Source organism: Calidris pugnax, unplaced genomic scaffold (assembly GCF_001431845.1).
Source record: "Calidris pugnax isolate Ruff unplaced genomic scaffold, ASM143184v1 scaffold148, whole genome shotgun sequence".
Taxonomy (NCBI): Eukaryota; Metazoa; Chordata; class Aves; order Charadriiformes; family Scolopacidae; genus Calidris; species Calidris pugnax.
Genome location: NW_015090926.1, coordinates 4,419,684 through 4,425,782, shown reverse-complemented (window position 1 = coordinate 4,425,782; position 6,099 = coordinate 4,419,684).

Below are 6,099 nucleotides of genomic sequence, written 5' to 3'. Positions count from 1 at the left end.
CTTCTCTCCATTTTGTTTTCTTTAAAGAGTGTATGTGAAGTACAGTGAGTAGTTGACTCAATAATCTTGATGGAAAATGATTCACAAATAAGGCAACATTTCTCTTGGTGGTGAAGGACATGACTTACGAGGAATGAAGGTTTATCATTTTGTACTGAAATCGCTCCTCAAAAAAGTTAAACAGTAGTCACACAGTAGTCACACATTGTGCAGTGCTTCTTTGTGTTCCAGAATGGTAATATTAAATACAGAACCATTGAATTTAATGTGCTCTTCTATTTCCTGTTACTGCTCTGGCAATAAGGCAGAACATGGACTGTACTGAGCTGATTGGAACTTAATTTTGGTCCAATTTCTTTACGTAATTGAATTCTCTCTTGCATTCAACTTTTTGAACTGTACATCCTTTTCCAACCAGCTTGACAGAGGTCAAAGTGTAAATCACAGAAAAATAGTGGTTGAATATGACTGTAACTCCCAAAATAGTACCGCCCTGAAACATAATTTAAATAAACATTGAGCATTTCCTTCAAAAATGAAGCATCATTGCCAAAACACAAAAATGTTTATAAAGACTCCTAAAACTATTTTTAAATAGTTTTATCCATGTTTCTTCATTATAATAAAGACATAAATTTGAGTTCTCTTTATAATTACACTAGCAAGTAAAAATACTTAAGAGAAAGCAGACGTGCTTGCATAGTTCAGTTTTGTAGGAATCCATAGAAACAAGCCTATGCATACAAAAAATAATGTTCATACACTGATCAATAGCATCAAAATGAGTAGAGTTCAAAGGACGATGGCAGAAGAGCTATAACAATGACTTTTAGTAGCCATTTCAGTGCAATAGGTTTCAAGTGACAGAATGTAGGGGTTTAATTCCTGTTTTCTATCATCTAACACGGAAGCATAATGGTCCTTTATTTTTCCTGTATTTTTTCTTTATCGGTTTTACAACAATTATTGGTGATAGACCCATAAGTAACTTGCTAAAGAAAAGATTGCAAAAGCTTCTCAAAAAAGTCAGTTCTAGAAGGTCTGGTGGAAGAAAAGCAGGGTACTTTCTAGTAGCTGTTTATTTTTCTTTTTAAACAATGGTTTTAATTTTGCTTGGTTTTTTGGAGAGAACAAATTCCATTGAGTATTTTGAAATACTAATTTCTCGTCTCCCTCCCTTGGGCCTTAAAAACAACCATCTTCTGCTCTGCAGTATAAAGACTGGTGTAATAACAAAGCAGTTCATAAGTGTATTACTGTGGAAAACAGATGCTGAATAAAAAAATAAACATCTTATCTAAGCTTATTTTATTGCTTATCCAAGCAATAAACCCCAGCACGCTCCAGACCACATACTGTATTATCTCCATCAGCTTTCTGGCTCTTCATTTTTAAATATTAAACAGTCCTGTGGTCTAACCAAATACAGTTCCACTAAGAATAGCAAAGACTCAGTATTCCAGCTCAGAAGTTCCCTGCAAAACAGCTAGCTCAGTGGTCTGGCTCAGCGCTCAAAGCGTGTGCAGTCCTGTCTCCGATTCCTCTTTCTTCTTTCAATGAGGAAGCTGAAGCACAATGCAATGCGAGACCTCTGCACGTCGCCTGGACTTTGGAGGAAAATTCTATGTGCAATTCCCACTGTGGAAAAATCCTGGAGAGATCCAAGTGAGTGTAAGTGGCATCACACGTGGGCCTATGAGGAGGGGTATGCACTAAATCCCAATAACATCCGTATCATGGGCAAGGTAGAAGCTAGTGCAGAAAAGACCTTACAAGAAACTTAAAAGTCTCTGCATGGATGCAAAAATACTTCTAATATGTACTTGCTTAAGAAAAAAAAAGAGGATGGATGAAAATGGATGTCATGGGTGATTCTACTCTAAACCATTATTAGTTCCCATACATTTTGACCTCAACATGTGCTATGCATTCAATCCACAAACAACAAGGTTAAACAAGGATCTTAGGAACACACAATAATTAGGGTTGGAAAAGGCTACAGGAGGTCTCTAGTCCAATTTCTTGCTCAAATCAGGGTCATCTTTGAGACCAGACCAGGTTACCTAGGACTTCATCCAGTTTGGGCCTGAGAACCTTGAAGGATGGAGACTGCACAACCTCTGTAAGCAACCCAACTGGATCATGCACATGTCTTCATCATGCTTATTTAATTAACTTAGATTTTGATAAAGTTACTTAGGTCCACTTAACAGACTTAGAGCAACATTAACAAGTACTTTCAGTTGCCTTCTGCTACGCATATGCATACTAAACGCTTCATTCACCTAAGAGTGGCCCAAAACTTCACTTCCCTTTCCCAGTAACTTTTAAATCTTGCAGTGTAGGACAAAGGGCATCTTTTCATGTCGGCTGGTTCCAGTTATTGCTTTGAGGTGGTCTGATTCAAAGTTGGTACTAACTTAACATCTGCAAAACCCACAAAGCTCTAAAACCACCACCTTTTTCACGTTCTTTCCTGTGCTTAATGCCTCCATCTGGACACAAATACAGTCTCACTTAAGTAGCCATAATTCCTACTGACATCGGCTTGATTAGGCAAAAACTGAATTTGGCCCAAGAAGTATATCAAGAGATACTTTTTGCACTCACTAACAATATTTTTTTTACCTTGCTATATAAAAAATAAAGGTTGGATTTTATTAAAGGGTGCACTTAAGACATTTTGTTTATATTTTAAGTAAATTTACACAATAGTTTCTTTTAACTTAGCCAATAAGCTGTTAGCTTTGCTAAAACAATAGCCTTTAAAGATATGTTTAAAAATTACAAAGCTTTTGTTTTTGGATGGCAAAAGTTGCTAAGATATATGGCAATAGATAATATTTATTTTTTTGTCTCTTAATATAAAAATATTCCAGTTTAAATTATACTATTTTTCAGTGTAAAAGTTATACTGCTACTTCAGCCATACCCTGCTTGGAATTGCTTTACTTTTTCCTCCTCTCCCCCAAATACATACTTCGTATTATGTGGTTATGGATTTCCAGCAAAATCCAGATTTTCAGAATAATGGCTATAATCTCTACTAAGGGGAAAGAAACCAAATATTTAATAAAAAATGTTTGTCTGATTAAGATTTGGATTTAAATCCATTTGTACAAAAACAAAGAATTAAACACGCTGAGTAAATATTCTTGCAGTTGCTCAGCTTTCAGCCCTTCTGATTAAATAAGTTCATTAATGCTCAAATCACCATAGCAGTTTCCAGTGTACAAACCTGGAATACACAAAAGCAAGGAAAAAAGTCATTCAATAAAAGCTCTCTAAGGATAATATATAAGGAAGAATGTACAGAGAAGGAAAGAAATTGAGCCCTTTTCCTGGTGTGTGTTACCTTTAACATATTGTTTACTCTTTTAAATTGAGTCATATTGTCATTCTAATTGACTGTCATGGATGCGGGAACCTACTGATGAGCACAGCCATCATGCAGAAGGTAATTCCCCAAGATGTAGGTAATTCATGTTCTTGATGCAGAGAAAATGGTCTGTGGTTTTCCCTGTGTTGAAGCAGCACTAGAAAGTGTTAACCAGATCTAAAGTGAGGAAAACAAAGCCCTGGCACTTCAAAGTATCTTTATTCGGCATGTAAAATCTTGGGAGACTTCAAGAGCACTGCAAAAAAATAGTGAAATTCAGTAATCAGTCTTGGGAAATCGAGACATTAATTGAAATTATTGACATTGCTTGTTGCATGAAAAAAGCCAAACTTTGAAAATTTTGGGGCTCTAGGAACATATAGGTTTATTTTCAAGTATTTGGTATGGAGTTTGGATACTATCTTTGGGAGAAGTTTTTGGGATCTGCCAGAAGAAACTGGCACCTAGAAGTCTGAAAGAAAATTTTGCACCATGTTAATTCTGTCAGTGCAATAAACGTTGTTAAATACTACAATTCATTAAATGTTAAAATACGTGATCTATGGGGGGGAGGGGGAGAGGTAATCTGTAAAGCATGTTTTATTTGAACACAGTTGTTTAGCTAGAACATATTCTGATCACCCTCAAGCATCTGTTATCTCCTGAAGTCATTCAGCACTGCTGGCCCTCCGCCCCTTCAAGCGTAGAAGTCCACCTCAGAAACTGACTGAGGACTCAGTCAACAGCAAGGGGAGGAAGCTTGGGGCTGGTGTGGGGGGAGAAGTTTGTTGAGGGAAAGCTGTGATATACTGACACAGGATTTTACAGCCTCATTTATACTGCAGGGCAACACAGGAAGATGAGATTTCTGACCCAGGCTAAAGCTAGTATTGCAGATGTCAACAGGAACCAAAGGAGTTTGTGTACTGTAAGCAACAAAGAGTATCATAATGACTCTGAATTACATTCCAGATTCCTTGTCTTACACTGCTGCTTGAAATATTCTCCATGTTCTGTACTAAATCTACATATTTAGTTCTTAGAAGGCTTCTGTGAACTTGCAAAAGCAACGACTCTTAAGGGCTTGCAGAGCTAAAGAGACCGTCGTTAAAATTCCTTGCAAAACCCTTGTTCTTCCTTTGTTGTTTGTTCTGAGAATTTCCAAGAAATGCAAATTCCAGGTGCATCTGGCAAGCCTGGGTGCATACTTGATGCCGACACCCTTCTCTGCAACTCAAGACCCAATGACCCGCAGCCTTTTTGTACACCAAGGGGCAGAGCACGGCCTTTATGCATTCCCAGGAAGGGCAACAAACTTTAGCTGTGTGCTTAAGAATACATAGCTAAGACCCAGTTTTAGGAACAAAAGCTGGCTCAACAGCTCAGGGGCATTGGAAATACCAGCTGTGTGGTCCAGGTCCCAACAAACTATTATTGGAGGGCAGGGGGAAGAGACTATGATGCTATGCTTTCTCTTCCCCTTCCCTTTTATTTACAGGAGGGAAGTCGGGCAGTTGTTGGCAAGGTTTGGTGCAGTCATAGCATCTTTGCTCAATCTTTGAGTAGCAAAATAAAATGGGGAAATGATCTAGTTGCTGGCAAAACCATTAAAGCCAGTGTGAGAAACACCAACTCACATCTTAGAATTTAAAAAGGACAAAGTCACTGAAGCAAAGGTTAAAAAAAATAATTTATTAATACAAAACAGCGCTGAATCGGGTGCACCAAATCTGCATGCTGATCTTTCAAGTATTGTATACGCTTATCGTGGCCGCCTGAATTTCTGTCTCTGTTCTTGTTGGCTGAGAAGTCGGAGCTCACATTCTTCCCGACCGCCCGATCTATTACAGGTTTAGTTCGCACCTTTTTCCCACATCAGGCACACAGTAGGCCTGTGCCTACTCTACAAAATCATTATCCTAAACATGCCTTTGATTAGTTGATTACACCCCATGTTATTTCACAGTGTTTGCTACCACTTGCTCGGCAGATTTACTGTCCAAGACTGGTTTCTTTGGCCTTCTTGATACTCCCCTACCCTCTGGGTGCCTGTGTTGAAGGCCGTGTTCCAGTCTGTTTCTCTTCACCGAGATAACGCTCTGCGAGCAAGGGTCCCTTGACAGAGCAAGGGCATTTCTGGGGATTAATTGGGTACAATTTATTCGACTCAGTATACTAAGACTCCTTACTGACACACTAACGAGAATATATCAATTAGCTGAAGCAAAACTTAGCTCATTTCCCACACCAGTGTCCAAACTGTGTGGATGTGGAAATACCACAGCGGTTATAGACGGAGATGGGCGGTGCTTCTGTGAAGAGAAAGTCGCCAAAGGGGCGATCATTACTCAATCCCTTCTCATAGTTGTATACAAAGTGAAAACAGATGCGAGGCTACAGCTTATTAACCCAGAGGGTCTCAGAGCAGGTGGGACACGAGGCTGGTGCCAGCAGGGCCCAGCGAGCTGCTCTGCAGGGACATCCCGCAGGACATTTCCCCTGGGGCATCCATCCCCTGCCCCGCTCCTGGGCGGCGGGACCCGGCCCAGCGCTGCCCCGCGCGCTGCTGCTCGCCCTGAGGCCCGGCTCTCCCGCCTCAGCCTCGCGGGCACAGCCGGCGCGCGGGCGTTTCACAGCGAGCACGGAGTCCGGGCGGGAGCGGCGCGCGGCGGGACCTGCCCCTGCCGCCATCCGGGCCCGCGCCGTCTGGAAGCCCCCGC